The 12,365-nt window shown below is 43.4% G+C and overlaps 1 protein-coding gene across 1 annotated transcript in view; it reads left to right on the top strand.

Moving 5' to 3' along the window:
- The first annotated feature begins 464 nt into the window (after positions 1 to 464).
- Positions 465 to 12,365, top strand: part of LRRC3B (leucine rich repeat containing 3B) — a 112,371-nt gene continuing 100,470 nt past the window's right edge. The window contains exon 1 of the mRNA XM_048511432.1: positions 465 to 485. The gene's annotated coding sequence lies outside the window, so the exon portion shown is untranslated. The remainder of the gene's footprint in view (positions 486 to 12,365) is intronic.

Here is a 12,365-nt window from a genome sequence, read left to right as displayed (position 1 = left end):
TTGATTTGCTTTGGGCCATTCTTTCTCTTCTCTAAAGGGTAACTGAGTTTCCATCCCCCCTTTGCTTTACTCTTTGAAAGCTTTTGGCATTCTTTCAGTATTGTCCTTTTATAGCTGACTGGCTGGTTGTGAAGGTTTGGATCACAGCAGCTGTCAGAAGGCTTCCCCTGTTCTGTAATTGCTGCATCAGTCAGATGCAATCTGGCAATATGAACGAGAAAACATTCCCATTCCAGCATCTTTAAAGCTTTGGGCATGTAGCAGGCACATCTACCATTCACTGTTATGTCTGACATAGGCAGGTCTTTCTGGTGATCTGTTACCTTCTCCTCAGGAACTGTCTCAATTGAGGAAGCCACAGGGATAACAATCTTATGCAGAGTTCCTAACAAATTAACTGTAAGGGCTTGGAAACTGCAGCTGGCTCGAAGACAGAGGCAGATTATCAATGCTATGGGAGCAAGTTTAAGCAGGTCTTCTTGGAAGTAAGTCTCGTTTTTATTCTATTGAGTTCAGTTCTCAGGAAAGAATTTTTAGGAATGCAGTCTATGTTGATTATATCTTGCCAGTGCTGAAAGAACTTTACCAATTTACGGTTTGTTCCTGGGTGTGATTAAAAGGGCTATTGTTGACTTGCAAAGTGGTAAAGGAGCAGTAGTGGCGTAGGAGGTTAAGAGCTCGTGTATCTAATCTGGATGAACTGGGTTTGATTCCCAGCTCTGCCACCTGAGCTGTGGAGGATTATCTGGGGAATTCAGATTAGCCTGTACACTCCCACACACGCCAGTTGGGTGAGACTGGGCTAGTCACAGCTTCTCGGAGCTCTCTCAGCCCCACCTACCTCACAGGGTGTTTGTTGTGAGGGGGGAAGGGCAAGGAGATTGTAAGCCCCTTTGAGTCTCCTGCAGGAGAGAAAGGGGGGATATAAATCCAAACTCCTCCTCCTCCTCTCCTTCTCCTTCTCCTTCTCCTTCTTCTTCTCCTTCTTCTTCTAAATGCAAAGCCTTTATATCTGAACAAGCACATCCTCCAGTATGTAACAATTAGAGGCTTGACTTTGGGCGGACTTAGCTTCAGAGGTTATGTGAATAACAAGGCACAGATCATTTCATGTAATGGCACCATGGTTGTGGAAAGTCCTACCCACATATCTTGACCATCTTTCAGGAATCATCAACTGACAATTATTGTATAACAAACTTTTGGTAACTGAAGGATTTTTGTTTAATCTGTTGATGTGTTACTTGTTTCTCACTGATATTGCTTGGTTGATTTTTTTTGTCTAGAAATGTGTCTTTAAATACAATTGTATAATACACAAATTTTATTAACTACAAAGTTTCCAGATATCAAGTCAGACCATTGTTCTGCCTAACTAGATCTGTATTGTCATTTCCACCTGGTGACACACCTCTCTTCAGAATGAAAAACGTATTTCCTTAATGCCCTGCTACCTGAAATCCTTTTAACTAGTAATGCCTGCATACCGGGGGTCTTCTCCATATCAATCATGTTCTCTACAACTGAGCCAAGGCAAATACAGTTTTTAAAATAAATGAATAAGGGATGATTCACACATTTAAAAACAGCATGTGACTGAATTGTTATAGAATATACTATACTTCAAATGGGGTACTGCAAATCTGAACATTCTCACATGTTCCCCTGGAAAACAGGCAAGCCTAAGGGAAGTCTAGGCTGAAACTCTTTCTCCTAGCTTTTAATGAAGTGGAACTACCTCTCTCTCTTCCTCCGACCCCACTCCCCCATCCTGGAAACATTTGAACATGTTGGAAGCACTCGAACTCTTAACCTGTTCCCTGAAGTGCTGCATTTGCATTTCAGTAACGCCCATTATTTCAGCATATTTGAGTCAGCTGTCGATAAATATTAATGGGAGAAATATGAAATGCTTGCTGAATTGGATTTTATTTTATAATGTACTTGTCATGCAACCATGTTTCTTTCCTCCTTAACGCGGCAACATGATTCAAAGTGTGAAATTCAACTCTAATTCAGTCATGTATGTTGTACCCCTTAAGCAAAATAATATGCTTCATTTAAAAATACCAGAGCAATAGGACATTTTTAAAAAATTATTTTTACGCAGGCTGGTGATATGAAAGTGACTTCTCAGCCGGTATCTGTGGGCACAGCTTCTTTTGAACAATGGGGGCAACAGCAGACTTAGGGTGTCAGAGGCCCCTTCCGCACATGCAGAATAATGCACTTTCAATCCACTTCCAATGCACTTTGAAGCTGGATTTTACTGTGCAGAATAGCAAAATCCACTTGCAAACAATTGTAAAAATGGATTGAAAGTGCATTATTCTGCATGTGAGGAACAGGCCAGAGAGTTTGCAGGAGAATACTGTGAGAGAGGGGTGTATAACCTATTGCCAGCATGGCATTTTAGGAACTGGGAGACCCAGGTTTGAATCTCCACTCCGCCATGGAAGTTTGCTGGGTGACATTGGGCCACTCACTCATTCTCAGCCTAGCCCACCTCTGAGTGCTTCTTGAGGGTAAAATGGAGGAGAGGGGAATGCTAAAAGCTGTTTTTGGTTCCCATTGGGGTGAAAGGTGGGGTATAAATGAAGTCAATAAATGTGTCCCAGCTTGGAATCAAATATGTCTCTTCAAAAAAGAAAATTAAATCCTTGAGAAGTACATAGAAGAGATAGATGAGAAGTTAGAATAACCATCAGTACGTGAAGGGAATGGCCAGATTTTTATGGATCAAAAGAGCTTGTTAGAGATGCTTTACGGAAATGGAAACAATAGAGGTGACCAGTGGCCAATAACTCAAGTGCAAACTGTGTGCAGTGTTCTTTCAGTTCACTAAAACCATGGTGTAGATGTTTTCTTTGTAGATTTATTGCAGGGGTCCTCAACATGGTGCCCACGATTGCCATGGTGTCTGCCAGTACTTTTTCTGGTGCCCTTCAAGTACTTTTAGAAAGTGAAGGGGGTGGGGTGGGGGTGGTCATGTAGGACTTTTGCCCAGAAAGGCTTTTGAGTGGCTGTACAGACTTTTAAAAACATTGCTTTGGAAAGCAGCAGTGGCGTAGGAGGTTAAGAACTGGTGTATCTAATCTGGAGGAACTGGGTTTGATTCTCCGCTCTGCCGCCTGAGCTGTGGAGGCTTATCTGGGGAATTCAGTTAGCCTGTACACTCCCACACACGCCAGCTGGGTGACCTTGGGCTAGTCACAGCTTTTTGGAGCTCTCTCAGCCCCACCTGCCTCACAGGGTGTTTATTGTGAGGGGGGAAGGGCAAGGAGTTTGTAAGCCCCTTTGAGTCTCCTACAGGAGACAAATGGGGGATATTAATCCAAACTCTTCTTCTTCTTCTCTTCTTTGACAGCAGCTGCCACCAAAACACAAGAATCTTCACAGTATGACTGAGGAAAAGCTGTGGCAACCATTTTGTAGCTGGCTGTGTCTCCTGCAGCTACCATTTTTGGCAAACATTTAGTAGCTGGACCCACCAAACTGTGTCAGAATCTCAAAAGTGCCCTCAGGCTCAAAAAGGTTGAGGACCCCAACTTATTGCTTATTGTGAGATCTCATGTGTGCTATATCTAAATAAAGGACTCAGACAGGGTTGCCAACCTCCAGGTAGAGCCTGAAGAACTTTTGGAATTGATCTCCAGGAGATAGGTGAACTGTATAGCATTTTACCCTTCTGGGGTCCCTCCCTTCCCAAGCCCCACCCTCCCAAGGCTCCACCCTCCAAATCAGGAATTACCCAACCTGAAATTGGCAGCCTTGTAACTGACATTGCTTGGGCTGTGAAAACTTGATGGATCACTAATCAAAATGTCATTAATGTTGCATAAAGTTAAATTGCATAGTTTCAGTTATGCAAATAGGCTGACAGTGAACCTCTTGCTCTGAAGTTTGACGTCATTTGACTCTTTAATTGTAAAAGGGGGAAGCTTTCAGATCCTTGCTTTGAGTGGTGCATGGATCCCCAGGTCTGTTTTGAAATCATTAGCTTTCTGTGCAAAGAAAAATGCTCGTTTCTTAATTCAGCCATTCTGCAATACTCACAAATGACACTTCCAACAATTGAAGTTGAAAATAATGTATTTTTTCCTCAGGAACTGAAAATGAAGTGATCATGGTATCGTAATGCACACACTCATTTCTCTTGTCCCAAATCCTTCTCTGTTCAAATAGGTTTTGCAGGTTTTGAAGCATCAATAAACCATGGTGAGAAGGTAGGAAAACAAATACAGTGCAGATATCGACAGCTCTGCAATGCAACTAATTTCTCTCTAGTTATAGACCCACCAACTGGTTTCATTTTCCCTTGGAAACCTTGGAATAGCAGTTTGAGGGAAGAACAGGTAATCCTCAGTATTTTACTGAACTATAGTTCTCATTAGAGGGACTCCATAACAGCACATAGAATAAAACTTATTTGTTTGTGGTGTAGATTGGTCTTCTTGGGCTGAGACAAAACCACCTTCATACACATACATTTTGGAAAGAAAGGAGAACAAGGAATGGGAGGAAACAGGTCTGCTTTGCTTTGTGCAGGTGTTCCATAGTAGGGATCATACAGAACTCCAGGCAGTGCACAGAGCCATTGAGATGGGAAATGTGGAACTAAAGCCAGAAATGCTGGTGTGTTTTCGTTATTCAAATGCATTCATTTTATTCCCCTTCTTTTACAAGAATACAAATATTGTGCAATGAAACTGAAAATAAATGAGTATGGAGTAAATATGCCCTGCAGCTTTAATCTACAACTCTTTCTTGTTTAGCCATTAATATTGTATGAAAAATGCAAATCACCAAACGTCAAAAGAACAAAAGGGGAAAAAATAGCATTCGTAATGGAGGTAACAGAGCAAGCATAACACAGTGAAGCCTGAACCTTCAATTAATCCTCCCGTGTAATCTACAGCGCTTCACACTATCAGATTCTGTTTTCGGAGCCTGCCACATCACCAGAACGCTACAACCACTTGAGGCAGGTGAAATGCCACCCTGCAGTCCCACCTCCTCCCTCTCAATCATACTCAAGAAAATAGATAGTGAGCAAAGATAAGAGGAAACCCACACAGCTTCTAAAATAGAATTTATAGGAGGATGTGTTTTGTTTTAAAAAATGGTGGCTTTCCATCTGATTTGAGTTCTTGACATCTAAAAATGGGCATAGAAGTGGCAGCCTCCGGCAAACAGAATACTGATCATCGTGGAAATTAATGCAGGAAGCTATAGGGCAGCTTTGGGTATTTGCTTTCTTAAAGAATGATACCAAACCAGTACATGATTATAAGGTGGAATGTGAGGCTGGAACGAGCTGAACATAATTATTGATTTTTGATGTCGTGAAAGACAGAACTATCTGTGTTAATCCAGGGGAATTGTTTTAGATTGATCAATGAGTTCACCTCAGAGTTGTATGCTGGCATACAAAGGGGGAAAGGGGAAGAGAGAGAAATGTGGGAAAGAGAAAGGGGGAGAGAAAGGGATAAGAGAGAGAAATGAGGGAAAGAGAGGGGAAGGGTGAAAAGAAGAGAAAGGGTGAAAGGGAGACAAAGAGTGGAAAGGGAGAGAACTGGAAAGAAAAAAGGGTGAAAGGGAGACAAAGGGGTGAAAGAGAGAAAGGGGAAAAGAGAGAAAGGGGGGAGAGAAAGGTAAAAGAATGAAAAACAAGGGAAAGAGAGAAATTGGGAAACGAAGAGAGAAGGTTGAGAGAGAAAAATGAGGGAAAAAGAGAGAAAGAGGATAAGGGGAAGATAGAGAAATGATGGGAATGGAGAAGAAGCGTGGAATGGGAGAGAAAGGGGGAAAATAGAGAAAGGGGGAAGGGAGAGACTTTCAGCAGCAGAGGGAAAGGTCACCCACATCCCCCCCACTGGAGCAAAGGGAGTACCTCTGGTTGTTTTAAAATTAAGATTAACTTACTTTGAGGTGAGCAGGAGGGTTGGCAACATGCCAGAAAAAGAGATAGACTGAGTCCTGGTTCGCACATAAAGGTGAATGGGGCCAATAGTTGTTGGTTGATCTGGACTTGTTGATGCCCCTGAGTGCCCTCTTCATGTGCCACTCAACTGGATACAAGGAGCCATGCACCTCCTCCCATTAGTCCCTTGCTGATTTGAGGCCCAAAGTAGCTGCTTGTTTCATGTGTCACTTGAAAATCAAACTGGTCCAGAATGAGAGAATCTCTCTCTCTCTCTCTCTCTCTCTCTCTCTCTCTCTCTGTATTTGTACCCACACACACACACACTTTAATCCATGGAAACAGAAAACTAGCCCAACCTGGGGGAAACATATGTCTTATTTTTGCTTGCTATGCTGCTCTTCCCTTTACAGGAAATTTTACCTGTTCCCAAAACATGTTTGAATGTTCCCAAAACATGATCATCCTTGATTTCCACACTTTGAAGAAATATCACCTGTTTCCTGTTTTCCCACTGCAGGGTTGTGCCACCTCATTAACTTGTCCACAAGGAAACAGGTTGCTGCTTTACTTCACTGTCTCTTACAGACGTAAATAAAATCTGTTCTAGCCCTGACAATGAAGAGTCTGCCTTCAACTGGCATAGATAACCTTGCAAAGGCAGGTGCAGTGAATCTTTTTGTATGAATAAAAAAATACTGTGCTATTCAAGAATTTCTGAAATTCAGGGATCTACCTCCATCTCTCTCTTAATGATAGGTATTTTGCTAGCTATACATAACAAAAACTGTTGGGTGGTGAGAAGACAAAGAGATGCCAAAAAGTATAGGTAATTTAATTCTTACTATCTTCCAATTTTTAATGAGGAACTGATCGCAATTCTAGTATGTTTACAAGTAGTAATGAAAAGGGGAAATAATTTTAAATGTTATGGGGAACAAATGGTGTTTCAAAATATTGTTTTCCTGTGTGTGGGCAGTGCTCCCAGAGAAGGACGTCTGGACTTGCCCTTGCCTCTCAGGCTGCAGGAAAAAATGAGGGGGTAGAAATGAAGTCAGGTCATATGGCAATATCGAATCCAGGCAAAAACTTGGATGGGACATCCGGACAGCATTCTAGAAAATCTAATACTACACTGCAATGGTGTGAGATTTCCCAGAAAATCTGGTCTTTGCTTACTGGTGCCCAAAGTACTGGTGGAAGGAAAGTTGAGGAGAAGTTGGATGTGCTCCAGAATCACTTACCATGAAAACTAGATATGACCTCATGGTAGCAGGAGAGGGGTGCTCTTGCTAAAAACTCTATGGTTTAACCATAATCAAAGTTTTGTGAAATCCAGAGCACATCCCAACATAATGATATTACTTTTCATTTTCACTAGACATGACATCAGCATGCCCTTAGGATGCTCGCATGTCTTTCTCTACCCCACAAATGCTCCCAGGGTTTGCAGGTTTTGGTCTGACATCCCTAGTGTGTGTGTACGTAGGAGAGAAAGAGTAAGAATCAGAGAAAAAGGCCAACCCCCTTCTTTCAGGAGACTGCCAATATATGTTTGTAATGTATCGTCCATGTACTGTGTACCCTTGATTTGACTTTATACATGTATTGAGTCATTTTCCTTTTACATTGATCGCATATACAGTTGAATGTGTGATTCAAACCCCACATTCATCCAGGTGCTGATCCCTAGTATTTATGAAGCGAACATATCTGCTGGGTTTTTTTTACAAATATATGTATGCAGCACATACTAGGTGTTCACTATAATATGCGAACAAGTCTCATGGGGCAGAATTGAATCAACATTTGATTGGAAAGGGAAACGGGGAGGACTGTTTCAGCATGCAGAGCATCAATGTATAGCAAATGGCCAAGGGTTACAGGGAAATTAAAATAAAGCTATGTTCACATTTCAGTTGGAATAGACCTGTGTGAACCCTGTTGTCTATGCCTGGTTTGAAATACCATAAATTTATTTACTTAAAATATTTATACTCTGCCATCTCCTTACACTCAAGGCACCTAACAATGCAACACCAGTTTGCAAGGGCACACAACGTAACACTTTAGTTAACAAATTTTAAAACATTCATTTCCTACCAGTCTAGATTTGTTTCTATAGGTGTCAATCAGATTCCAAATATTCTGATTAAATATTCAGATAAATTTTTTTGCAAACTAGAAAGCACAATTTTTTTAAAAAAGTGCACAGAATTTTAAAAAGCATACAGAATTAAAAACAGCATAGGCAGTTCTGTGAACCCTCCACCAAATGCTCTCTGCGATAATAAAAAGGGGGGGGGATTTACCCACTTTCCTAAACATAGCAAGCAAAGGCTCCCACCATATGCACTCTGGTCGACCACTCTAAATATCTGCCCCCACCTCAGAAAAAGCCTATGACCTTGCTGCTGCAGTACGGACAATCCTGTGAGAGTGCACCACAAGGAGAAGGTTGTCTGAAGAACCTAGGTAATGAAGGGGAGTACATAACAGACATGCATCACAGGCTTTGCTCTTAGCCTAGTCTGCCCTCCCTTGGCAAATCCATCATAACTCCAGTCAGGGAGCATGCTGCTCCTTGTCCCCACTATCCTTGGTCTCAAGCTGTATGGGAAATTATGTTTCACTTTCATATCCCGCACTGTCCAGGCTTCTTTCTGTAGCCACCAAAAGGATTCTAAAGATCCAAATTTATGAAACATGGATCCAAAAAGATTCAGTATGATCAGGTGAATTGCAAATATTTTTGAATCTGAATTGTACATTCCTAGTTCCTATATACAAAACGACTCTTTCCCAAGCAAACATAGCATAACAAAACTTTCTGGGGATTTTTAACAAAAATAACTTTGAATGACTTTGTTGGTCAGTCTATCAGTAATGTGACCTTCAATGATAACATAATATTTCACAAATGGAGATTATAATATCTTTAGCACAAAATGTTTTATTATGGTTTTTGCAATGGTATGGGTAAATTGTGTTTTTAAAGGTGCAGAATTAAAAGTACGTAGAATTTATTAAGGATGTTTCTGAAGGTCAAATGCACATCCTCCACAGAGATTTGTTTTGTTACAGCACACAGGGCTACACTTGTTTCCAAGCTTGTTCCATTGTTCTCTTCATTTCTGCACATATTACTGATGCAGATGCTGAGTGTCTGTTCTTTGTTAAGCTGGTGGTTGGCTAGTCCAGAATGATCAATTGATGGTTCATAAGTGGTAGCTAATAGCTTGGGAACTCTATCCAGTCTTGGAATGCACTAACACTTGTCAGTGTTTAGGGACAGAGAATCAAGCCAATTTGGCATTGGAGTTTTGGATTGGAATGAGGAGGTAGAGGGAATGAGTTTGGAGAGGCGAGCTGACCAAAGGGCACTGGAGCGGCTCAGGTGCAAATGAGATGCAGGTTTGGAGGATTTACTGTCTTCTGTAGGAACATCAGTTTGCCTCCAAGCTGCTTTGCTTGAGTATTGTAAACAACAACAGATATCACAAAGACAGCCCAATGCAATTCCTGAGGCAGCCAGGGACAGGGCTGCTGCTGCACCACCCGCTGCCTCCAGAGGGCTTCCAGGTGGTGTGGGAAAGCAGCTAAAAGAACAAAAGCCCTGTCTGCCTGGAAGCCCTCCAAAAAGTTAACTCCACCTCTGGGAATGCCCTGGCCACCCCCCCCCAACCCGCTGGCATCCAATTGGATGCCTGCATTGCTCCACAGTGGCGCCCACTTCTGGGGTTTGCTGCAATAAAGTTGTTGGGCACTCGGCAGCCACCATTTTTGCCCTTTCTGCTGGAGGAGGTTCCTTTTAATGCTAGTGAAGAGGGCAAACACGTCAGCATAGACCTTCGTTGCTCCTTATGCCCATTTGTCCCCACCCCCATCTGGATTGCACTGTAAGTCTCCAGTGCAAAGGAAACCAACAGTGCAATCCTAAATGGATTTCTGAACCCACTGACTTCAGTAGACTCATAGAGCTTGTCCTCTGAAACTGCCCTTTCTTTCAAGGGAATTGATTTATGTAATCCAAAAATCCTAGGAGAATTCCAGGCCCGATTTGGAGGTTGGCAACAAGGAAGTGTCTTCAAGCTAATCAGAGTGTCTTGACAAATGTTCTCTCCTCTTCAGGAGCCAATCCAGACCTTCTGAGTTACTTTTTCAATGAGATAAGTTCAGGATTTTGTCCTGCAGTTTTAAAAAAGTGATTTCAACAGCAATTCTTCTGCACTGCCAGTGCACATGCCAACTTGTTAATTTCCAGGTGTCATCAACATAGAAGCCTAAACACTGAATTTTAGGACACTCAGGGGAAACCTTTTGGACACTTGCTAGGCAAGATTTTTACTGAATACGCTCAGCTTTCTGAGCATGTGATCTATTTAGGATAGTACAAATTGTGCTGCATCTGGCTATCAGTTCTGAAAATAGGAATGCCAGCCTCCAGGTGGGACCTGGGGATCCCTTGAAATTATAGCTCATTTCCATACAACAGAGATCAGTTTCCATGGAAAAAATAGATGCTTTGGAGAATGGACTCTATGACATTATACCCCACTGAGATTTTTCTCCAAATCTCCAGATGTTTCTCAACTGGGATCTGTCAACTGTACCCCCCTCCCGGTTGCAAGGGGATGGGGTGGAAACCTAGCAACGTTATCTGTAGAAGAGTGTGAAAATCACCTCATAGGCCCATTATCAGTGGCGTACCAGGCCTAAATTGCGCCTGGGGGCATGACCGCTTCCTTGTGGCCCCTCCCCCGCCTGACTCCCTGCACCTTCCCCTCCACTCCACTTATGGGAGCAAGCAGGGAGATGGGGAGGGCAGGGCTAAGGGGATGGATTGGACAGACACCATGGCACCCAACTGGGTTGGCCGCTGCCAAGCCCTACCCCCAGCCTCCCTATGGCCTGGGGAGAGCTGGAGCCAGCCTGCAGGGAGGCTGGTAGCAGGGTGCTGTGGTGGGCAGCTTGGGAAGGCACCGCGGTAGTAGGCTGGCACCTGCCCTCCCCGACCTCCCTGAGGAGGGAGGGAGCCGGCCTGCGGCTGCAGTGAGCAACTCAACCAGTGAGCAGCGCCCTGACACAGGGGGAGCCACCAGGTGCTGGTCTTGGGAGAGGCCGGCTGCAGGGACCCAGCCAGCAGCCTGCACACCCACACACACACACGATGAAACAGTGTGCGCCCGGGGACATGGGATATCCCATGTTTCCATTAGCGGTACACCAGTGCCCATTATGCATGGAAGGCTCTATACTGCACTGTGGGCTTTTAGTGGAGTCTCTTTATTTTTACACACGAGGAGACAGTGCACAGCTTGCAGCTCATTTTGTCTGCTGAACTGTGCCAGCTCTCAGTTCCTGGTCCTCTTAACTTCAGCCATCAAATCAGCCATAAAAGCACAGATCTCCCCCCCCCCTCCACTCTCCACACATCCTCTCTCTCTCTCTCTCTCTCTCTCTCCCTCCTGTTGCTTCATGGCAGAGAAGAGACAGGCTTGTTTTAAAATAAAGGCTGTTTTGAAATAAAGAAATAAGTTCATTTGGGAGGGCGGAAGCAGAGCAGGAGAGGTGAGGGGGATGAAGCCAAAAAGAGACTCTGCTTGTACTATTATTTGGGGAAGCCCTCTCTATTATTATTACATCAAGATATTGCTATCTGAATATAAACATTCAAAGAAGCCGGAAGGAGCTGGTAACATGAAGAGGGGAGCAGGAAAGCATGGATGGCAAAGTGAAACTAGGTAGGCTGGTTGGGTGGAGGAAGGGAGGGAGGATTTCTGGGACAAAGCTGTGCTCACTGGCAAATCTGTCTTGCTCTAGTGGTGAAGCAAATTAAAGTCATGCTAGAAGTGGTCTCACTTACCATGGAGAGAATGGAAAGTGAAAGCTGGGCTTGAGATAAACCTCCACACAAGAAAGAATTACAAACTGAGAATGGATGATCTGTCTAGACGTGGCTGTGGGAAACAAGCATCTTCTGTGATTTAATGAAGTGCAAAAGCAATTGACGGGTGACCCAGTTGAGATCCAGATGTGTTTTATTCTGTCTCACCTGCTTGTTTCCCCAGATTAAATTGCTTCTGCCCAGACTGTAATTTGCAGGACAAATGTACAAGAATTGTATAGTATACTCTCATTCCTTTTTCCAGAGGTATGTAACAGCTATGTGTCCCTGCCCACAAATTAGGAAAGGGCTGCAAATTAGGAAAGGGCTGTCCCAAGATCAAAACCAGGCATTGGGAGAAAATATTTTGCTGCCTGAGACCTCCCCCCCCCCCCCCGCCCGGCATTGTCGAAGGTCAGAATCAACTGACTGTTATGGGTTTTCTGGGCTGTGTGGCCATGGTCTGATAATTTTTGCTCTTAACCTTTTGCTGGCATGTCACGGTGAGATATGTTTCACTCTGTGCCACAGTGTTGATGCCAGTGAGCAGAGGTG

This window comes from Sphaerodactylus townsendi, linkage group LG11, assembly GCF_021028975.2.
Source record: "Sphaerodactylus townsendi isolate TG3544 linkage group LG11, MPM_Stown_v2.3, whole genome shotgun sequence".
NCBI classification, from domain to species: Eukaryota; Metazoa; Chordata; class Lepidosauria; order Squamata; family Sphaerodactylidae; genus Sphaerodactylus; species Sphaerodactylus townsendi.
This window is presented reverse-complemented; position numbering and strand designations above follow the sequence as displayed.